Below are 25,305 nucleotides of genomic sequence, written 5' to 3' on the forward strand. Positions count from 1 at the left end.
TAAGAAAACACTTGAACACACATACATAAGTAACAACTTTCTGAATAGGACTCCAATAGTTTGAAAAGGATGTGTAAGAATTGACAAATAGGGCCAGGCACAGTGGCTGGCTCTTTAATCCTAGCTACTTAAGAGGCATAAGAAAGATTGAAATTTAGGACTAACCCAGGCAAAAAAGTTCAAGAGACCCCTTTTTCAACCAATAAAAAAATGGTGAGTGGTGGTGCAAGCTTTTTATCCCATCTATGTGAGAAGCATAAATGGAAGGGCCACAGTCCAGGCTGGCACTGGCATAAATGTGAGACCCTATTGGAAAAAAAACTAAAGCATAAAGGGTTAAGGGCATGGCTTAAGTGGTAGAGCACATGTCTAGCAAGTATCAGGCCCTGAGTTCAAACTTCAGTACCACCCAAAACAATTGACAAATGGGATAACATCAAATTGAAAAGCTCTGCCAAGCAATGTAAACAATTACCACAAATAATATACAAATCACAACATGGGAGAAAATAAATTCAAGCTATTCATCAGACAAGATTTACATGAGAATATATAAAATGATCCAAAAATTAAACAGCAAAAGAAGAAACATCCAGTCCACAAATGGGTAAATGAATTGAATAGATAGTTCTCAAAAGAAGAAGTACAAATGGGAAATAAACACATGAAGAAATGTTCAACATCTTTAGCTATAAAGGAAATGCAAATCAAAATAGTAATGAGATTCTATCCCATCCCAGTAAGAATGGTTATCATCAGAAGACATACTACAAGTGCTGGCGAGAACAAGGGGGAGAGGGGCAGTGGGGGAGGGGAGTGGGAAAGGGGGGCGGGGGGGAGGAGAAGCAGCCCTTATATACTGTTAGTGAAAATGTAAATTAGTTTAGCCATTATGGAAACTAGTTTGGAGGTTCCTCAAATAATAAAAGTAGAACTACCCTTTGATGTTACTACACTACTCTTGGGTATATATCTGAAGGAATTTGAGTCAACATATAATAAAGATACCTGCACACACATGATTATAGAAGAACTATTCACAAGCAAGCAATAGAATCAGCCTATGTCCCCAATAACTATTGGATACTCAATGGAGACATAAGATTTGGTACATATACACAATGGCATATTATTCAGTCATAGAGAAGAATGAAATTTTGTCATTTGCAGGAAAATGGATGGACCTGGAGATTATCATGTCCAACCAGATAAGCCAAGATTAGAAAGACCAGTATCACATGCTCTCACTCATATGTGGAATCTAAAGCTAAATAATAATAATAAAATTACATGATTATAAAAAGGGGACTATGTTTGGCTGGGAACCAGTGGTAGTGAGGAAGGGGAAAGAAGAAGGTGGTGATTGATGAATATGATTGAAGTACGTTAATATGTATGTGTGGGAAAAGCATAATGAAACCCACTAAAGACTGTTGAAAATGGGAGAAAGGGAGAAAGGAGGGAGCATATGAAAGAGTGATGAAAGGGGTAATTTAATCAGAGTACATTATATGCTTATATGTAACTATCACAATGAAATATCTTTGCACAATTAATTTACTCTAAAAAATAAAAGCTTTGCTGCAATTGCAAGAAGGGTAGAAAATATAGTCTTTCCACAGCTCCTGGAGGAAAAATGTTGAAAAGCAGCATCTTCTCAAGATCACTGCTACACATCAAATAGTTTTTCCTTTTTTGTTCCCCAGACAAATCTCAAGTCTATTACCACCTCTTTCCTTATCCCATCCTCATGAACCAGACACCACTGTTTTTTAGAAGAGTCACTGCAATCTTCTCTGAACTGAATTCCTTCTCTTCTGACTTAATACTTCTTATCTATCATTTATTCAGCTGCAGGAATAATCAATAAAATGCAAATAGTATATAACAAACACCTCTTAAATCCCCTCAATGACTTCCATCGTTTTCAGGATATAAATACCGGAGTGGAAAAACTATCTTCCTAATTTACTAGCCTTAGCTCTGGTTACTTATTGCTTTTCACTTTATGCTCAACCAAGAGTGATACCTTCTGGCATCTGACAGATTCCAGTCAGCATCTTTGTTCATTCTGTTTCCTTACCAGAAACACCTTTCCCATGCTTACTCTATAGTCCTTCTGGATGAATTGGATTCCTCTCATTAAAACTTTCATAATCTCTGGTACCTTTGTCAATTAGTGATCTACTTTATTTTACTCAACACTCTGTGAAAGTGCAAAAATGATTCAATAGACTGTGAAATCCTTGACAACAAATGCTGTGTTTTATTCACTTTTCATTCCCAGCTCTACTAGAATTAATCATCTCAAAAAAGTACCAAATGGGTTAATTGCTTCTCAGCAGGGATTCACATTAAAATTCAGTTCCTGGGCCTGACCTTTGTGCTCCATTTGCCATTCACTTTTATGTGCCAAGTTCTAGACTTTCTCAAGTCCATTGGCTTGAGTTTTATTTTACATGGCTAAGTAACAAGATGATATTTTTTATATTTATTTATTCACATGTGGATACATAGTTTGGGTCATTTCTACCCCCTGCCCTCACCACCTTGCTTCTAGTCAGAATCTGTTCTGTCCTTATATCTAATTTTGTTGAAGAGAAAACATAAACATAATAAGAAAGACAAAGCGTTTTTGCTAGATGAGTTAAGGATAGCTATACAGAGAGACTCCTAGCATGGCTTCCAGGTACAAATGTGTTGCAACACATGTTGATTCATCTCTAACTGAACTTTACACTGATTCCTGATCCCCTTCTTGTGTTGACCTCTGTTGCTTTCAGGTTTCTGTATTACAAGATGTTATTTACTGCCCTATTAAATTCCCCATTTTTGTTTCACTTTCATAAGGTATTCTGATACTATGTGAAATTTATATGACACCTAGACACTATAAGATTTCTGTAATTTCCCTTTTGTGTGTGTGTGTGTGTGTGTGGTTTGGGGCTTGAACTCAGAGCCAGATATTTGGGTCTGCTAAGATTTTAATGTTCCATCTTCATCTATTTCTGCACCCTCAAAATACAAACACACAGCTTCAAAAGGAAGATGAAGGAAGCCACTCAGAATTCAGAAAACATGTACTTAGATAGATTCTTTCAGGCTGGCCTATACAAGGACAGTTTATCCATACAATAGGTAAGGTAGAAGTATTTGAGGTCTCAAAAGCTTCTAGAGCCCTGAAATTCTGCAGGAAAGAGATGAAAGGTGCTGAACCTCCAGGGGTTTTATACTGAGATTGGAGAGAAAGGGAGTCACCAGGGTTTCTGGCAACCTCCATAACAAAAGCAAAGATAGCTTCAAAAAAGAGGAGCAACAAAGAACTGTGAAGATTATTACTCTTTTTTTCACAAACATTGAATGTGTATCTACAAAGCTTCCTAAAGTCCTTCAGTATATGGTCCAGGTATCATGTTCCCTAAGTCTCTCAATTTAATTTAAAGTGATACTGATTTCCTGCATGCCTTTTCACAATACTGATTTATGAGCATGCCTCCTTAGTTATCACTAGATTTAATTAAAATTCTATAAAATCTCTCTCACCTCATAGACTATAAGATTCCTGAGAGCAGCAATGACTTTTCTACCTGGTGTCCAGTCCATTATTACCATAAACACTATCCCTACACATGCAGGTATTCTGATGAATGGCAGAGACTCAACTGTGGAATGTGTGTCAGCTGAGTCATTACATACAATCACGCGCTATGAACAATGGAGAGCCAAAAAAAGCAGCCTCAAATTCAAATTCCTAATAGTTTTCAAGGTAACAAAAATCTAAGAAATCAAAAAAGTAGATTATCTAAAATAAAAAAGAAACTATAAGATAATCTATAAAGTTGAGGATAAATATTAAATTTCATACAATAGTTGGCCACAGTGTCAGGGAGACAAGAAAGAACAATGTGGATAGTACAGAATATATTTTCTACACATAGGATGTGCCTTTCTCAACTCCAATCTATGTTGTCAACAAGAAAATTTGGAAATGTATTGCTAAGTCTATCAATTTTCAAGAAAATCCAGAAATCGAGTGCAGTCATAGATTGTTTAATGGTAAACTTCTGAGAAATGAGTGCTTGGACAATTTTGTCATTTTGCAAATAAGTACAGAGTGTACTTATACAAGCCTAGATAATATGTACACATGTAGATTCTACACGTGTAGATTCTCTGGCCTAGTTTATTATTCATAGTCTACAAACCCATACTGGGTAGACAATTGTGACAAAATGGTAAGCATCTGTGCATCTGAACATAGAAAGATACAGTAAAAGTATTGTATAAAAGATAAAAATGGTTCACTATGTATGGCATTTACCATAGGAGTTCATGGAGATTGGTCTGGGAGACTCACTGAGTGAGTGGGGAGGGAATGTGAATGCCTAGGACATTACTGTACACTTCAGTAGACTTACAAACACTGTATACTTAGACTATACTACATTTATAAAAATATATTTTTCTTTCTTCAGTATAAATTAACATTTCCTTATGGTAATCTTGCATTTAATGAAGTTTAATTTTTTAACATTTTAACTCTTGAAATCACATTCAGCTTAAATTAGAAACACGTTGCAATAAATATTTTCCTTCTTCTTTTCTTTTTATTTTTTGACATATAGTGTGGGTCAAATAAAGCAGTATGCAACTCTGTAACAAAGGTCACCAGAGTTTTAATCCTCTTTGAAGTGCTTTATTGACAGAAAGGAATCAGCACTTTAGTTTAGTTCCACTCCAGGTAGGAGGCTGTTTGAATATTCCAGGCTGAAGCACAAACACATTCAAATCCAAGCATTCAGTTTAGAAGCATGGTAAAAATGACTTACATATAATAATTTTATAAGCTTCTGCTATATAATCCCAGGGGACACTTCAATGGCACAGAACAAGTCAGTTCATGTGGTAGAATCACTGAATTCCAAATGTTATTGTCATTTACCCATTATTTGTATCACTGTTGCTGTTACTTTAGCCTACTACATTTCCCATAATCCTTTATGACTTTTGTTCCACCCAGCCAGCTCTTTTTTTTCACCCTCCCTACAATCTGACAGGCCACAGAAAAATCTGATTTCAAAGAGATGCTCACATTCTGTACTGATGCCATCTAAGACTGTAAATGCTCAATCTCACACTGCTAAGTGGAGAAAGGTAAGAAAAATTGTTACAGGTCTTTATATTTTCTAATATTTCAAAATCTTTGAAGTAAGACAGATTTGTTTATTTTCAGTAAATGTTTTTGTCACTTATTTTTGTTTCCTTCTTTGCAAACCAACATGCAGTGAAATTTTTGAATGATAACACTGGAATGTGTTCTCAAATTGTGACACCAATAGGATTGTAAAGAACCTTTCACAAGACTGTCAAAGACTTTGAGCCCCACTACATGAATTTTAGCATAAACTTTGCACAAATAAATGAACTACTAACAAAAAATTAAGCTGCTATCTTGCATGATTAACATGAAATTATAGCAATGGTAAAACAAATAGCTATTATTTAAATTAGGCTAGAGGCTTAACGTCTTTAGGACTATCATCAGAAAGAATATAATAAGTATCTCTTCTCAAAATACCTTATAATATGAAGTATTTTTCACACTTCATGAATAGGGAATTAGTAGTTAAAAATATGCTAAGAAAATCACAACTTGCTAAAGTGAAATTAATTACTTTGGTAATAACAGGATGTTTAAAAACTAAATCTAATTGAATGATCCTATTTTCAAACTAGTGTAGATTTTGGTTCTGTCTTAAATATATACATTTGAAAATTGTGTTTGATTATTTACTGCCCAGGATTGACATAAAATTGTCATATTGCAACATGCAATGTTTGTGGTTAATCCTCTTGCAAGCCATTAGGCCATTATTTAATAATTGGTAGTGTTCCTCCAAACAGAATGAGATACATGCATCGCTTATTTTCAGTACAGCTTTCATAACTAGAATAATATGCAATTTGATATATTAAGCTATGAATTAAATGCAAAATACCTAATATATACCAGAGACTTGTACTCTGAAATTGCATAACTACTCATTGTGTGGTCATTTCCCTCTCTGCCCCTTCTCCCAAAGCGTGGGGAAGCACATTCAGGGAAGGAGGAATGTTAAGAAACAAGAGAGTCCACAAGAAGCCCTGAGTAGAGTCATACTTCTTCGGGCAATTAAAAAATTGAATTTGTGTTCTACCTCCCTTCCAAGTCTCCAATCTGTGCCTTTGAAAATGTGAATTTTTCAATAAAAGAGCCCTAAACAGCCTAGAATATTGAAAAATTGGAACTAGAGTACTTGCAGAAATTTAATTATGTAGTTTTTTTAACTTCTAGTCCTTTCCAATTTAGCTTCAATGTGCTGTAAAATGAAATTGTATTACTTTGCTCAGAATTGTATCACTTTATTCTGCTCAAGAATAGCACTCTCTACAGTATCAGATACAACTTCATGTATTAGTCCTGGAGCTAATACAGTAGCCCTTGCTTATTTTTGAAACTTACTGATGATGTTGTTGCAAACACTGGCTAGGACTTTTCTTAATGTTGTGCTCAATGTGTCATATTATCTCTTTTAGTTCATTGGTGTTAAAGGTTATATTTTCAGAACCTGTGTTCCTAACACTCTACCATATGCTTCAAATGTTATACCACCCCAGCACGCCTCAAAACCCTCTCTTGTTCTCCTCTTAAACTAATTGAGCAAACGTGTCCATGTACTTAGTATTGGTTTATTTCACTCTTTGTGCTTTCATTCCTTCTTGTTCCTCTCAGAACTAGAGTTAGCCATTTTGATGAATAACTTTTCTCTTTTAAAGTGTGTCATTTCCTCTGTCCCCAGTTATTCCACTCCAAGTGATCTAAGCCATTTGTATTTCTATTGTGCCTAGTGTAGATACAAAGACAATTATCTCTCTCTCTCTCCTGAAAGTATTAAGAGTAAAGGCACAAATAATAATCCATTGTAAAATAAAGAATGCTATCACAAACTTTTGATTTCTTGTTACAAAGGGTAAATTTGCTCCCAGGTGTATTTCCTATGCCAGATTTTCCACCAACAAAATTTAAAAAACTATTTTCACTATCTGACTGCCCTTCTCCTATGTCCAAATTATTTCTTAAGAATTTCCCAATTCAATTCTGTCTTCAAGTTTTGCTGCTGAATACAAACAGGTTAGAGGTAGAAGAGAAATTCACCTTGTAGGCAAATTGAACCCATTTTAATTTCAGAATAAAAAAGACAACTATTCCCATGTTGCTCCTTTATGAGGATCTTCTTCAGCCCTCTTCTTAGTTTTCCCCTCTAGTGTTTCTGAACCTTTTTCCTTAAGCTCAGGTTCTTTCCCACTCTTTTCTATAACCCTGGTTTGACCATTATACTTAACGCGTGTCCTTCTGGAAAAGGTTGTGGGCACACTGAAGTTCCAGTCAAGTTTGTTGGATGTTATTCTAACACTTTTACCAAAATCCTAAGCTCATGATGCAAACTCCATTTTTGCCTTTCTGGCCTACTATTGTCAGGGCGTGAACAACTGCCCTGAGCTGGGGTAAGGGGTCTGCTCGGGTGTACAGGCTGGCTGGCTGGAAGCTTATCTGCCATTTCTTTAAATTAGGCAATAATAAGGATATAATTATCTTATTCTCGAAGTCAAGAATACCAATTTAGATTGGTTGTATACTTATAGAGAAGATATGCATAGTATAGTCACTGAATGGAGTATGAAGCCACACTTTTTAGGTTAAAAGGCCAGCTGTGATATCTACAAGCTGTGTGACCTTGGAAAACTGACTGATCTTCTTGTTATCTTGGTTTTATCAATTGTAAAATGAAGATAATAATAAGTTTTTGCACGTAGGATTTTTTTGTAGGAATTAAGTTAATATATGTTAAAAATGTAGAGCAATGCTAGTACTCAACAATGTAGTTACTACTGTTTAAACTGTTAACTGAGGAAATAAGTAAAATAATAACTTTTGCTGAATGCAATTTTTACTTATTTCTTCTCCTGAGACCTAAAAGACCCCAAATGGAGAGAAAAGTGGTACATCTTATGTGTAGATGACTGCTGAATGAATGAAAATGATAGTCATCCAATTAAGGGGTAAAGCAGAATAGATTTAAAGGTTGTAAGAATCCAAAAAGTAGCATAATTTGTATATTGTAACTTTCCCCATTAATGTTGAAGTCACATTCATTGATGGTAGAAATTGAAATAGAAAGAGAATTTGTGAGTCAGGTGTTAAACTTCCAGAACAGAAAAATGTATGAACCAAAAATATGACATTGGCTTTGAGATTGTCTAGATGTCTGATGCAGGCCTCCTAATATAAAATGGGTATTCCTTATATAAAGAATTTTCCATGAAGAGAAAGATATATTGTCTGATGATGATTGGAGAGATAAACAAAAGCCAGCAGTATTCAGTGTATGATGTGTGAAGTAGCCATTTAAGTTGGCTGCCCATTCTTTATCTTCTCTTGAATGTTCTAAAACAATTTAAAAATTTTCAAAATGGAGTTTTAAATTTCTGTCATCCCTCCCATCAATTCATATATATAAATATATACATATATATATACACACACAACAATGGTGTTATGGACTGCATTGTAAGCCCTTAAAATTCATATTTTGTAATCCTAACCCTCAATATAATAAGCTAAAATGAGGTCATTAACATGGGCCCATTCTAACTAGTTTTTTTTTTTACATATAAAAGAGAAATTTGGACATATACAGTTACATGGGGAAGATCAGTGAAGATACAGGGAAGGGATACCCATCTAACCAAGTCAGAGAGCCTCAGAAGAAGCTGACTCTGCTGGCACCTTAATCTTAGACTTCTTGTCTTCAGAATTGTAAGAAAATACATTTCTGCAATATCAGTCACTCAGTCTGGGGTACATTGTGATGCCACGTCTAGCAAACTAACACCAACAAGAAAGTTATTTTTACCTGATACTTACCATTTTAATATTTAGTTGGCAAAGAATGTTGATTTGAATTTGTACAATTCCATAATTAGCAGCTTCTTGGAACAGAAAACAAAAGATATTACATATCCTTGTTTTTTTTCCTTTATTAAAGAAAGAAAAATTTTAAATCTCCTATAACTGGGGGCAGATAATTTTCAAATTTATTCAGAGAAAGCCAAACTGGCCAACTCTCAACACCAAAACATACAACCATCTCCATAAAGAACCTATAACTCGATAGTGATACCTGTGGGAGAGAGGGAGGGTAGAAACTGAGAATGTTTATAAGAAGAGATTAGTACTCCACTCATTGTCCCTTGTGTAACTGCTCAGGATATGTCGCTTTTATAAAGGGAGTGGAATGGGAGATGATGGTGGACCTGTCCTCAGCCTTTGTAATTGGTGAGGCAGGTGTGTGACTGTTTCCCATGAGTGGACACCTTGGGGATTTTTGAGATAGGATTTTGTGAACTATTTGCTTAGGCTGCTTCATAGCAAGATTTTCCTGATTTCTGCCTACTGAGTAACTAATATTGCAGGTGTGAGTCACCTGCTTTGACTCTCATTCTCTCTGGATCCAACAGATTGGATGAGCTAGTGCTTATAGGAGTAAGGAGAGCTGTAGGGACATAAATCAGATATGTGACAGGAGTTTTAAACTGAGAGAAAGTAACACTTAAGAAGCAAAAATGATCAAAGAATTGTGGAATCTTTCCAACAGAGACAAAATAAAAATTGAATTTGTTTCAGATAAAAAATTCATATTCTTTTATACCACAAACAGATGTGATTCCCCTTAATATTCTAGCTATTGCATATAAGTTTATTGTGATCATTCTGTGTGGCTCTCTTGATATTCCTATAACCACAATGTTTAGAACAGTGTCTGCACCTAATAGAATATAAGTGAGTAAAAGGCATTATGCTTTAGAGGACACTTAAGAATAATGAGAAAACAGAAGGAGCCAGCTTTGATATTCTAGATATTTAGCCTGAAACACAAATATTCACTCACCTGATGGTCTTCATCTACATCCATTGTCAACTGTCCAGTGCCCCAAGAGAAGATTACAGAGAACGTCTTCTGGTAGTTCTATGAATTCTCAGCATTAGTGCTTGAAGAATTGACTAGCATTGGAATCAACAGCAGTCTCTGCTGGTTTGGAGGTTTAGCCTTCCAGGGTAAAACTGTACTGTGACAAAGAGTAATCAAGCGCTGAAGACAACTCTGCTCAAGTTAGAGGGAGAGTTCTGTCATATCAAAGAGTGAGGGATCCCTCCTCAGAGCGGTTGTCTGTGGAACATTCTGAGAAAGGACCAAATCAAACTTCTATGTCAAACATAGATGTAAGGCACTTATGTGCATACATCATAGTTTTAGTGCCTCCTTTACCTTCCAGAATGTCTTTAAGCTGCATATTGAACTGATTCCACCTGGGTGGAAATGTGAAGGAAAAGTGATAAGGGCATATGGAAGAAGTAATGATGGAGACTGGCAGAGACCATCTTAAGGGAGATCAAGAGAATAACTCTTGCATCCTGACAGGAACCAGGCAACCATCACTCATTGCGTAGATACCCATGGCCCGGCACAAACTAACCCAAAAAGGACTAATCAATGGCCAGTTAAGAAAGAGGTACCTGCTTCCCTTTTCTCTTCCCAACATTTCAATTTTCGTCAGAACTGATTCTTGCATGAAAGTGAGTCTGTATGAAAAAACAAAGAGAAAAAGGTGAGGGTAGAATCTGTGACGATTGGTACTTTACTCAGTAGTTTTTCTACCCAGAGTCTTTTGATTAAAAAAAAATTCTTTTGTAGTGTTAACTTTAACTTTTTAAAAAAAATGTAAAGGCTAACTACAAAGTTTGATTTCTCAGATTGTATTTATAGCACAACTTTCTCTTTACTTTTAAGGCTTTCAGTGGTCTCAATTTTGTAGAAATTCCTTTTATGTGTTACATAGAAATACAGACAGATAAATGAAAGCAAATTTTCTTTTCTTTTCCTAGAAATATCCTGAATGTTCTAATTTCAGGGAACTGGTCAGCTGTGATCTGATGCATTTGTCAAATATGGAATTAACTGTAACTGAGATAAGTCTTGTATATAAAGCCTGAAAGATAGCACCATGGAGGAAAATGAACTCATTTACTGTATCAAGAGATTTCCATGTTAATTCCAGATATATTTTGCATAGTTTTGGCATGTATTCTGTCTTCCCATATATGTAAAATGAAGAGGTTGCTTTAGGAAATTTCTAGAATTTTGTATAAATGTGGACCTTTATGAGCATTTTGAAGTTGCTAATGACTTCAGACTTCTACTAACACTACTATTAACTGAAAAGAGGACCCTACTGATAATTGAAAAATTCCATAGTCCACTTTGAAATCCCTCCAAAGAACATTTAATTTCACAGTGAAATGAAAAAAAAAATCAAAATAGAGTAACACTTGAAACCAAAAGGAATATTTAAATTTTTATTTCATATAGGACTATACTTTAAAAAGCTTTGAATAAAGCAAAATTTCATGAGGGCAAGAGCTTTTGTCTACTTTTACATTATTCTATTGGAAATTCCTGGCTCAGAGTGATATGAAACTATTCCAGGAATGGGGGGAGAGAAGGATGAAGGAGAATGTTGGAAGGGGTGAGATGTATCTGATATATTATAAGAACTATTGTAAAGGCCACAATGTACCTAACTGAGATTTGGGTGAGGACCTTTGACAATTTGATAGAGGGTAGGAAAAGTGCTAAGTGAGTTAATCTAAGTATGTTCTCAAAAAAATTCTAAGCTTTGGTCACAAGGGACAATTCTCATCCCTCTGATTTTCTATTGGTACAAGTTTCATTCAGAAGTGGCATCTCAGACCCTGAAGTTAACTCACTGAAAGTCAAATTCTAATTTTTCTTTTGAATAAAAACTAAAGTGTGTAGCCCTTTTCCAGTGCAGTGACATGCAGACTCTTCTGGTTGATACTGGTAAGGGGTGAAAAAAAAAAGAAAGAAGAAATCAAGGACCAGGAGTGGTGGTTTACAACTGTAATCCCAGCTATGCAGGAGATGTAGGTAGTCCAGACCAAATCTGGTCAAAATGCATGAGATCCTATCTGAAAAAAATGACTAAAGTAATAAAGGGGGGCCTGCAGGCATGCCTCAAATGGTAGAGCACTGTCTACCAAACAAGAAGAGGTACTGACTTTAAACCCCAGTACCAACAAAAAAATTCATCAAATAACTGCTGTTTGAATGAATGAAAAAATGGATGCAGATAATTTGTTGTAGTGAAAAAAATGTTTGTGGAAAAACAAATAATCCCTTAGCTTCATATAATCATGTGCCATCCACTGCCGTCCCCGTCCTGCAAAGGCCCAGGTTACTACAGACGTGAGGTAGAGCCTCTGTCCCAAAATGTAGGTAACACCTTGCCCCAGGAGAGACCACTGCATTCTCACATCTTCAGTCATTGTTGTTCCCAGACTGAGTAGAGATATTTAATGCAAATACTTATCAGTAGGCATTGCTAAAACAGATCCACTTTTACTTATAATTATCCTCATTTTAGAGTTGTCTGTCTGAGTCATTGTTTTCTGCTCTGATTTAAATCAGTTTCCAGCTTCCATCACAACCCAGCAGTAATTGGAGACCTAGGTTCTCAGATTCACATGTGTATTCAGAAGTAAAGATTAGGTAAAGAAGTCCTTTACCTAAATCTCAGTTCAAATCCTGTCTCTATTTTTGGCAGTTTCCTCGACCAAATATTCATTTTGGCTACCTAGATTTCTGAATGCTGTGACTGGTTTTCTGATCCTCTTGTTCTTTTTATTTATTTATTTATTTTGGCGCTCCTTCCTACAGAGACTTCTTTCTGTCTTGCTCCTCTGATGGAAACTTCCCTTTTGGAAGGCTCTGACATGCGCCTCAGCCTGAAACTTCTTAGTTTGTCATCACCTCTGCCACATTATCCAGAGTTGTAATAAAAAAAAGTCACTGGTTTCACCTATGAAAAAAATTAGCAATTCTTTCCATTTTTGGAACAATGAGAAAATGATCTGAGAAGAACAGTAAGTATTTAGACCTTAAAATTTCAAATTATCAAACAGTCAGAAGAAAAGTATTAGAACTTCTAGTTTTGCCACAAAAAAATTTGTATCATACTATTTTGAAACACAGAAAGGAAAGTAAAATTCATCTATGATCTTATTCTTCAAAATAATGCTGCAAAAAAAAAAAATCAAAAGCATTCCTTTTCACTTTTCCAGTTCCAATGTTGAGAGAAAATGTTTGTTAGCATTTTCTGAGTACTTCTGATGTGCCAGGAAATCTTTAAAGCCCTGGGGATACACAATTGAACAACAAGACAATTTGCCTTCACAAATCTTATGTTTTGATGGGGAAAATATATGAGCAAAATAAAATTGAATGATGCAAATAATACTAAGTGGTAAGGAGAAAAATAATATTAAGCAGGGATAGGGAATGTTGGGGAAATGCATACAAATATTTTAGATTAAGCGGCCAGGAAAAACTTGACGTAGGAATTGATAAGTCAATCCATGAAGATCTCTAAAAAAAGAAGATGCCAGATAGATGAGATAGCAGAATCAATAGCCCTGAGTTTGAAAAGTGATTAATATGTTTGAGAACAACCAGAAAACTTGTGTTGATAAAGTGGAAGGAAAGGATAGAAAAGAAAGTGATTAAATTGTCAGGTAAGTGGTAGATGGCCAAGAATATGTATTACACTGAGTAACTTTGGTTTTAAAGATGAAAAATAATTTTGGAGGATTTTTGGGAGAAGAGTAATGGTATCTCCCACTAGTTTAAAGGGTCACACCAGGTGTGTTGAAAGACTCAAAAGTGACTCAGGGAGACAACAAAGATGTGTAGTAATTAAGGTCAGCTGTGGGTTTGAACAGCATAGTACTCACAGGATGATCCAATTTTGGGTAGAATTTGAAGGTAAAGCCAGAAAGTTGGCTAATGAATTAGACGTGTAGCATGGAATAAAGAGGGGATGCAATGACATCTCCAAAGTTTTGACCCTAAAGAACCAGATCGCTTTATCTTTAGGTGAGATAGCAATACTATAGAAGAAGTTAAAAGTGTTTTAGGAATCAGAACTTAAACTTCAGGACAATTGATTTTGAGATTACACATCTTTCCAGTGGAGATGTAAATAGGCAGTTGAACATACATTTGGAGACAGGAAAGAGACACAGAAGAGAGGTAGAATGGAGATATAAATCTGGGGGTCATTGATATATTGTTGGTATAGAAAAATAGTGGATGAAATCACTGAGCAGCTGATTGTAAGATGAGATAATGATAGATCCAAGAACACAACTGTGGCTGCCTTTGAAGTTTAAAGGGCTGGGAAGGAGTAGTGACAACAGCAAAGGAAAAGATGAGTCAGAAGCCTGAGATGCAAGGGGAAAACTAGGTGAAAATGGTGCCTTGAAGTATAAAATGAGTTAAAGATTTTATATTCTATGATTATATAGAGCTATATAAGCATAATTTGGTATACACACAATATAAGTAAGGCAGCTCTTATTTTATAAAATGGATCCATGCTGTACCTAACTATCTAAAACCACTTTTTGAAAGTTAATTTATCATGGAAGAAATTTTTGTATAAACTTTACTCTAAGATTAAAAATGTTTTATATTCAAATGTTTAACTTCCTAGAACCTTTATTAAAATAAGCTATCATGATGATCTTTTGAAAAAGTGTAACACAATGAAAATGTTGAATGTGTGACTGAGAGTATGCTTTTTGTTTGTTTTGTCTTGTTATATTGGGATTAATTGAACCTAGGCTGTCACATATTCTAAGCAAGGGCTCTACCATTGAGCTATATACTCAGTAGTAGCTGTACAGTTTTAAAGTAATATTTGATCACTTCTATTTAGTTAGCAAAACTTACCTTTGTAAAGTCAATAAACCCAAGAAAATCCAGATCAAAGAATAGGGGAGTAGGAACCAAAAAGAAAAAAAAATCAGATTGTTCTTATTTCTTATCATTGCTAGTAGTGAATATCAGTGGATACTGATTTTCTTTTCTTTTTTTTTCTTAGAATGAGGAAGTAATCTTTGAATAGAGCAGAAATTTTTTCAGAAAAAAATATTGTGAAAACAGCTGACAGTTCCTGCTCAGTCTTGCCACAGTGCTAATTTTTTTTCTAGTTCTAACATCTGTTGGTTTGACAAAGACAAATTCTATGTCAGTTCTTTCAAATCACCTATGGAGTAGCTCAGTGATTTTCATTAATTTGAGGAGATGAAAATAAATAATTTAACGGCAACTATAGTGTGTTACTATTAGCACATGTAAGGCAGCAACAATATGGTGCATTACTTCTCTCCATCTGGATAAACAACCAGTGAGTGGATGCTAATCTATAAAAGCTAGGGATAGACTGCCCCTCCCCCAAAACTCAACTCAAAGCCCTCCAGATTTTTCCCAAACGAGGGAGGGAATGTTTTAAATAGTGACCTAGCTCTATCAGGTGGCATTTCATTGTAAGTGAAGATGAAATATACATTTCTTAAACAGTGACAACACATCAGAAGCTAGAATGCAAGAATGGGCAGCATATACTTTATGTACTTCTCAGATCATTTACAAGTTTGTTCAGTTTTCAGCATTTCTGTAAGTTTTTGTTAGCATTTAATATGAAGTTTAGAGAAGGTACACCTTACTCTACAGAATGCTTACATGTGAACCAAAGAGTTTTTGAGGCTTATCTGAAATCAAAGCCGTGATTCCAGGTTGCTGATTATATATCACTATATTTCCTATGAGCTTCTGTGACAGTTATTAGTTTGGGTTATTAAAATCTCAGGGTATATTGAAAGCACATAAAGAAGCACTGTCACAGAGATATGCAAGGTCAGAGCTATAAAGAATGAAGATTCTCAACTTTTGTATTAGTCTTCTGAGTTCTTAAAAAAATATACTGCTCTATGTGTATAAAATTTAAAAGGCAATGGGAATCAAGAAAAATCCTCATTTAAATTTTTGAGGGGTTGATTTTCAAATTTTGACATATTCACATTATGTTCTGAATCCAATCATAAGTGGTTAATACACTAGGCAGACAACAGAAATTTGAGTTTGAAATAAAGGACTCTTGCAGCTTCCTCACCAACTGCTTATCATCCATCACAAAATTGTGACTTTTAAGATCAATTAGAACAATGGCTCAAAATTTGTCTTCTTCTGACAAATTAAAAAATCTAGTACACACACATTCTTCTACAGGGTATGACATCTTAATCACTAGAATATTTTTTTCTAGTCAAACTGGCACAGAGACAGCAAGTTCTGTCATACATAATTTATACTTGCAGCTAAAAGTACATAATATTTTATATGTAATATCGAAGTATTACCTAGACATTTTGACCTCCCATCCCCTCAATTTAAAGCAAATTATTATTTTAGACATGATCAGAGTTCTGAGGTACATTGCCTTGTCAAATGCTACACTATTTATAAATGAAGAACTCAGGGTCCCCATTCAGCAAATGCAAAACTGTGTGCAGTTTTTCCAGAGGCTCTGTCAGCACTGTTTCCTAAACTGATATTATCTAACCTGGCCACTAGGATTTCTGGTGTTATTTTGTATTAGTTGGGATTGCTTTGGGCTATTTTGCAACCTTTATCTTCTAACTTTTATCCCTAAGATCACAACTTGCTGGTCTAACTCTAAGCAAGGCATTCAAATGTAGGCATGCACCAAAAAAAGGGAATAATAGGAAGAGTTGACACTTCTTTGGAAGTGTCAACTTCTGCCTTATTAATCCAGAAATATGCCATATGACTACCCAAAGTTGAAAATGGGTTAAAAAATAAATTTTTTTATCAGGAAACATTGCCTGCCCATCTACATATGCATTACTGCTTTATGAATTGATATTTGTATCAGTTGTCAAGCACAGATAAATTAATATGGTATATTATTATGTTAGTTTCAGATAATGGTTTTCTTAAATTTTCACTAACTACTCTCTTAGAAATTTATTATCTTTTTCTGGAGACTGGGACTTCTAGATCATTGATGCACCTTACCTTGTCAGGACCTTCTTGCAGAGTCATCATATGATAGAAGAAGGAAGGGCAAGAGGCAAGAAGTGACCCAGCTCACCCTTTTATCATGGCATTAGTCTCACTCACTAGGGTGCAGACCTCATGACTCCCCAATTGTTGCTCAAAGTCCCCACCTCCCAAAGATAGTCCAATGTCAACTACATTCAAACATGAATTTTTAAGGAGACAAACATTTAAATTATAACCTGTTAGTACTTATTGTCAGTTCCTTTTAACTGAAGTTGTTACCAATAATCAATTTGGGTCTTTTTTCAAATATCAGTAATTGATAAGTGATTATCATGATGGATGTTTTTAATTTTTATAAATTAGGCATGCTTTTCTAACCCAAATGTTGGCTCATTTGGATCAATGTACTCATAACAATATTTATTTACTGAAGTCATGTATGTATAGCTTGTATGTCACAAGCTACAAAGGTATTTTTCAAACAAAAATCTTTACAAGAGTATTATACAAATGTTAAGATATATTTTAATTTTTTTAAGAACTTGCTTTCTTTCTATAACATTGTTTTTCTCAAATGATTGATAAATGTTAAGATATTGGTATAATCTCTGGAAAATATATGGACTCAAGTGATTTTTTGTTTCTAAACAAGTACATATTTACCTTAAAGAAAAACCAAATTAAAGGTTAGGGCTAACACTTTACTGTGGAATAGAAAAACGTGTAATGAGAACTTATGGCTGAATAGGTGACAAAGTAAGTTGAAATTATCCTTATAGTTAAGAATCTTCCCTAAAAATATTCTTAATTTATAAAAGAACACTAAAAGTGGCCAGCAAAGACTTCAGATAAGAGCTTCCTGTAATGCCAAAGATTTTCTCATAAAGAGCTCTAGATTTTTTGCCCTTATCACATATATAATTCACTTTCAAAATTTAAGAGGAAGAGTGCTTCAAAGGGACACTTAGATAAATATAATTTCAATAATAAACTTCCTTTTAAGATATTTTTAAGAAATTACTGTTCCTGTCCAATGTGTGACACACAATATTAAAAAATTGGGCATATACAACATGCTGTGGACTGTAGATCTACACAGTGTGCTTCTTTCGTTGGTCTGAAATTTGAACTCAGGGCTTCACACTTGCAAAGCAGGTGCTCTACCACTTGAACCACATCCCCAGTCAATTTTCCTTTGGTTATTTTGGAGATGAAGGGCATCTCATGAACTATTTACCTTGGCTGGCTTTGAAACACAATCTTCTTGATCTCAGTTTCCCAAGTAGCAAGGATTATAGGCACGAGCCACAGGTACCCAGCTTGCATAGTGTCTTTTAAGAAGCTTTCTAAAATCTTGAGAAGAATATAGTATTATTAACATAATTCAAAGTTTTTACATATTTTAGATATTCTCCCAAACAAGTTGACTCAACCTTTCCAATACTTTCCTTAATAGTTCTTTTGGGAACTAGAGTCAAATCCTCAGGTTTGAACCCTTGAAATTCAATTCTCTTACTTCCTTACTGATTATCTGTCATAAATGTCAAGTTCCATCACTTATTTTAGTTCACTGCCAGCTTCTTGGGCTATTTGTCCTCCCCTAATCATCTATGAAATCTTCAATCCTGACACTTTCTTCACAATATTGTCTGGGCTCGAAGAGCTTTCTCTTCTATCACATCAAATTTTAGCCCAGGGCTGTATTTTTGCTTGATTATACTTTAAATCATATTTTTCCAAATTCTTCCCACAAACATGATTTGTTTTAAATATGCCTTTTCCAAATAAGATATCTATCTAAATTGTTTTAGTTTTTTGTTTTATTTTTAATTGGCAAATAGCAATTACATATATTTATGGCATATAACGAATTTTTTATACATTTGTATAAAAAACATACATAATGACTCAGCTTTAACAGAGCCAAATATAAATGACATATATCCAGGAACACTGACTCAAATTGTCCTGAAAGACTTTTCCAAAGAAAAGAACTCGTAGTAACTTTTATAGACAGAGAACAAAGGTAAGCATGAATCAATGTGTTCAGTGAATACATTGGTGGGGTATTACATGGGCCAGTTAAGGTGAACTAAGAAATTTGTGACTATTGGACTGAGATTATATCTTGCTGCATTCTTAATGAAACTTTGTTCAAGTAGCAGTCTGTTCTTTATCAAGCTATGGTTGGTTAATTAAGACTAACATACATTCTGGAAAGTTTACCTATTAGTCATGAGATTGTTAGATTAGATTTTTAAGAGCAGCCCTATTGCCTAAGCTTTTCAGGGCTTGTCTGTTGTTTATCTCCTTGGGAGAAGAACACATTACTAATCTGATACTTATTTGAAGGGTTCTATTATAATTCACTTTCTTCAGAAATGCCTAATTTCACACATACATTGCAAATCAGATCAGGCTGTTTAACATATTTATCATGTAAAATATTTATAAAAATACTCATCACAAATACTTATCTATAGTAAAACCTTTAAAATTTCCTCTTTTAGCTATTTTGAAGTACATATTACATCATCATCATCTATAGGCACCCTGATCTTAGGAAAGTGTGCTACATGAAATTAAGCCAGGGGTAGAGAGAAAAATAACTCATGATCTCACTTATATGAGAAATTTTTAAAAATAGAATTTTAAAAAATCAAACACATGAATGTAAAGATTAGAATGTCAAAAAAACAGAGGCTAGAAATGTGGGATGGATAGAGGAAAAGAAGTCAAAAGGTGTAAATTATCAGTTAGACATGAAAATATGTTCTGATGAAACCTACTTAAGTATTATCTGCACTTGTAACTTATCTGAATTGTGATGAGACCTCATTTTCGTCTATCAGATCTGATATTAACCCAACTTGGTTTCCAATAAAAATGGGATCATTGAATAAAGGATAGAGGCAAATGAAACCTACAAGCATTTGATATTTTTGTTGCCAACTTCTTTCCTTCAATTTTATGTTTATGAATGGAATTTCTAATAAATTCTTTTTCTATGCTATCTGCTGAGCAGCCACACCGATCTGTTTCTAAAGAAAGCAAACTATTACTCATAAAACATTTTGCGAATAAATGTGAATAAATGAGGAAATTTTCCCCAATATTTATAATTGTATTATGAAAGAGGTGCTTAAAAGATACAGAAGCCAAACTCTACTAGAATAAACTTAATGGGTAAGTGCTCAGTGCATAAATTATGGGATTCTGAAGTTCCTGTATCACAGTGGTTACAATAGGAAAGAAGAAATTAATAATTTTTACTAACACTGGTAGATTTACACATGCACTGACAGCACATGACAATGAAATTTTGAATTCAAATAATAAAAGGTAAGAAAAAAATTAGATTTTTAGAATAACAATGGTTGAAGTAAAAAAGAAGATCAATTGTACAGACTTTTTTTTATACAACACCTGAGAGTTGAAAGGACATTCTACTGAATTTTTCATTGTTTTGAATGTGAAAGGTGCTTCCACATTCAAAGGGCATTGTAAATAATTGCCCTGCATGTCAGTAGTCTCATGTTAAACCAATATGATCATAATATTTATCTGTTGAGTTGAGTTACTGTGAGGGATAAAAGAGACAATATATTATTAAAGTTCCTTAAATATACTATGTGCTTGTTTAGTAAGGGATATTAGTAAATGCTGTTATAATTCTTAGAAATATGCCATCCCTCTATTAGCAAAGTAACCACTGGCCAGCAGAGTCAACATCTCCCAATTTGTCTCCATGTCATCTCCAGGTTTTCTTTATTTTTATTTATTACAATCACCAATTCATGTCAGTTGTTATTACAAGCCATCCTCTCTATTCCATACTACTTCTATGTTAAACTACCTCTGCCATGAAAAGTTAAGATTGTGGTAACACTTTTTGGTGTAAAAAAAAATTTAGGAATATCAAATCCTCAAACCTAAATCCTTGGCATGTATACACATGTATGCATGTACACACACACACCTGGATGTACTTTTTAAAAAATCAAATTGATGGAAAATGCCATGTAAAATGCATTTGTTGATGACTCCCATGTGATGAAAATCACCCATGTGATCAACACTTCAAATGTACTCTGCTTGTTTAGACAAAATTTAAAAGTAATGCAAAGATTTTGGATAGCTTACTAGTACTCCAAAAGACAGTTTGCTTTCTACCACACAGCCTTAAGTAAATTATATTAATGTAGTTCATTTAGGTTACTTCATTTTTTTAATCCAATTTTTTGTGAGACTAGGGCTTGAACTCAGAGTTTTGTGAGCAAAGCAGGTACTCTACTACTTGTAGCCACACCTTCTTTTTTTAGTCCAATTTTGATAGGGCAGAGTATGACTAGATTTTGTAAACAAATAAGAAAATGTAAAATAAACATTAATATTCATTAATTTTTGACACTATTATATTTCTCAAATTTATCTATTAAATAATGAAAGAGATTGAGTTATTATTTTTGTGTTCTAGCTTATAAATACATGTCTAAAATGCACACACATAAATATTGTAGAAAAAAGACACAATCTTTTGTGCATGTGACTTATCATGCTCAGGAATATCAGAATTTTATCTGTTATATTCACACAATCTCAGAAAGCAGGACAATTTAGCCACTGGGCTATTTGAACATTAATTTTTCATTGCACACACTAATGAAATAATGCAATAACACAATTGTGTAATGCCTTAATATAATGTAATTTTCATTTTGTTATTGATATCATTTATCTTATTCACACTCAACTTGAATTCCATTACTCTGACAAAATATTGATTTCATATATTAAAAGAACAGTAGCAAGTACTAATCAAGAGCAGTGATCATTTTTAATAGTTATTCTTTTAACTTCCTGAATTAAAAAGTTGATATTTTCATCTGTGCTGCAGAGATGCTAGAAATAATGTATATGGGTAGCTATACCAAATACTTAAAATGTTCCTCCCTATAACCAAGACAGCTTTAGTGAGCTATCTTGAAGTTGTGCATCATTATTTGAATAGAAGAGATATAAAGAATCTTAATCTTAAATCAGTAGTAAGAAACTTAATGAATCACTTTTCCTTTCTAAATTATAATGATAGCATAAATTACAATTAGTTTAATAGTCTGTGCAGAACATATAGACACAAAGTCATAAAAGCTATTATTAAAGTTCTATAGATCACTAAAATTAGTCATTGAGTAAAGGGATGAGGGTTTACAAATCTGGACAGTAATTTTAAAAAGTGAACGTGTGATACAATTACCATTACTGCTCCAAAATATCAAAATAAGCTTGGGACCCTTGACCTAATACTAGAGCATCCAACTAACTTAAAAAAATGTCAGGTCAATGAACATAGCAGGACTATCACATCCTTTTAGAATAATCATTGTACTATCAACCATTTTAGATACCACAAATTGTATAATTTTTCAAACTTTTAAAAATAAAACAATACATTTTCAATAAATCTAAGAATATTGAGTTCAACAATGTTATTATTTTTTTTCAAAGATTCCAAAAGCGTAAACTTCCATAAAAGTATATTCTATTCCTTCTCACATATTTCTTGTCAATAATATGAAATATTAAAACCAATAATGGAAAAATAGGACTTTGCAATGAATTATTCAGTTTTTAGCTAATTATTTTGCTTTGGAATGACTCAGGATTGGAAAAGCAAATGGCAGATGCCTAAATGGAAAATCAAAAGGAATATTGTGATGCAATAAATCACTATTTGTGACAAAAGATATATTTTTATTTCTAAAATAGCATTTTAAAATAAACTCAGTTCCATTAGTCCTAAGGGTTTGATCCCAGAGTTAAAATAGTTACTTAAATATCATGATTCCAAAGCTAGTACTTTTTATCTAAAAATTATATGGTCTACAAGGAAATAAATTTAAATGAATGCATATACAAACACTATTCTAAATTATCAGTTTTATTTTACCTCTTATACAATTCAAGCATGAGATTCAGCTATTCAAAAAGTTAACCTTTTTTGTTGGAAGAAAATTTAATTCTTAAATCTTAAAGAGTAAGGAAGGAATAAAATGAGGCCAAAAATGAGCTTATATTCCAAGTTCTTTTCTTAGACATTACAAAGTCCCTAGAGAGTAAATTGCCCCCTAAACAAAATCACATCACCACTAAAATCTTTATTAAAACTGAAGGGCATTGTGTTATACTGAAAAATGAGATACCACCAAAGTTCAGTCCTATCTGCTGTACTGAACAGAGAAACCATTTACAAGACATAATGAAACAAGAATCTCTTTAAAAATACATGAAGGGCAAATGTGTTTTCTTTATGAGTTTCACAAATTTGATGCACATTCTAATTTCTTTCTGTTGTAGCTTCCAGGGTTCTATTGATCTTGTGGTGTGGGAGGACTGTTAGGGTGTGAGTCTGTTACCAGGAGGTATATAACAGCATTAATCAAGTTGTACTTTTGTAAAATGAAAGCAAGCAAGATGCATATTTGCCTTTTTGCCAATAAATGCTTAAGTACAGCAATGTTTAGGAACTGCTGACATGTTAATCAATTTGAGTTTGTGCTTTCTTTTGTTGTCTTCCTCCCTCCCTCCATGCCTCCCTCTTTTCCTTCCTTCCTTCCTTCCTTCCTTCCTTCCTTCCTTCCTTCCTTTCTTCCTACCTTCCTTCCTTCCTTCTTCCTACCATTATTGTCCTTCCTTATTTGCTTTGTTTTAGGATGAATTCTTCATTAGTAATACAAAGGTCAGTCAGAAGAAACATGAATGCATTACAATTTATCTGCAGAGAAATTAAAGAAAACTACATGCAACAAAATGGAGCTTCAAGAGCCTTTGTGGCCTATGACCAGTTTTCTTATTTATTTATTTATTTATTTATTGTTATTCATGTGTGGTGGTTTCTTTGCATTTTGTTGGAAGGAAAGAAAGTGTTCTTCATATATGGTTATGTTACTGTCTGAAGGATCATTTAGAAGTACTGTTTTGAGAAAGAGGAAGGTGATCTATCTTGTCATGATTCTCTAACATCTTTCTTCTAGTCTTACCCTTTTTCCATATGAACTTTATTTGCCAAGTTACTTTTCACTGGGTATATCTATGATGCCACTTTATTTTAAAATTCACAGTTCTTTAGAAAGATGTATTTGTCCAAACACCTTCTAGGTGGTGGCTCAGTCTTTATCTGCCTCTTGAATCTTGTACCTAACCCTTCTTCCGTATCAAACTGTTTGTAGGCAGTGTTGCATCCCATTGACCTTTTCATGTGCTCTTCTCTTTGCCACATTGCATCTCCAACATTCTTAAAGATTTTTTTCATTTTCAAGTTCTACCACAGATTTACCTTCCCCAGGCTCCTTAGCCTCCAACCTTTCTAAAGTGAACTACTCATTATTTTGTGAAGTTTTTTTGCCATTATATTTTGTGTATAACAAAATTAAAATAAATTGTTTCATTTTTTTTTTCAAATATATCTCTGACCCCTGGTTGGACAGTGAGTGCCAAGGGCTGTATCTTGATCATTCATTTTTTAACAGATATATCTACTGTAATTGTTATTATTCTTACCAAGGAATATATGCAACTGATTAGTTCTTTACATTTCTCTCTACTTCTCATGTCTTGAGCTATCAAAGTGATAACAGTCCTAGAATTCAGTCCTAGGACTACATCAAAAAATATTTGTTGAGTGCCTGCTGTGTGTTAGGACAAGTACTGTTTTCGGTGATATTCATACAGCAGTGAACAAGGAAGTATCTCTGTGTTCTGGGAGTCATTTCCCCCACTTAGTAGGACAGGTGTGCTGTACTTGGGGGGAAATACATTACCAAATCTGATAGTAAGGGTCTTTTATTGCAGGGGAAAGCATGAATGTAGCTCCCCACTACCACAAATTATGCTGTGTTGTTTCCCACATTTGGGGAAATCCTAGAGGTCAGCAAATCAGGAGTGCAATGAATAAGGCTGGGAAAACCACCTTCTTGATCATGTTATCTCCCCTGCCAAGTAAGTATGATAGAAAGTTTTTGCACTAGCAAGTACATATAATATTAAAATTCTGAGTAATGGCATAACTACTAGAAGTGATTTTGAAGAGAAATAACAATTCTACATTGGTAAAGTTGTATCACATACGTTGAATTTTTAATCACCAAAACTAATTTAATAATCCTTTCCTGCATCTAATTAATTTGATCCAAATAATCTTACAGTTTGTTTACTATTTATATAATGGCTTGTAGTACAGCAGTTTGTTTTTTTCCTGAAA

The 25,305-nt window shown here is 34.0% G+C and overlaps 1 non-coding gene across 1 annotated transcript; it reads right to left on the reverse strand.

Annotated features, from left to right (window-relative positions):
* Positions 1-24,893: 24,893 nt before the first annotated feature.
* LOC141425968 (U1 spliceosomal RNA) lies at positions 24,894-25,051 on the reverse strand. Its single transcript, XR_012451094.1, has one exon. It is a non-coding gene; the product is annotated as a U1 spliceosomal RNA (small nuclear RNA).
* Positions 25,052-25,305: the final 254 nt, after the last annotated feature.

Source organism: Castor canadensis, chromosome 8 (assembly GCF_047511655.1).
Source record: "Castor canadensis chromosome 8, mCasCan1.hap1v2, whole genome shotgun sequence".
NCBI classification, from domain to species: Eukaryota; Metazoa; Chordata; class Mammalia; order Rodentia; family Castoridae; genus Castor; species Castor canadensis.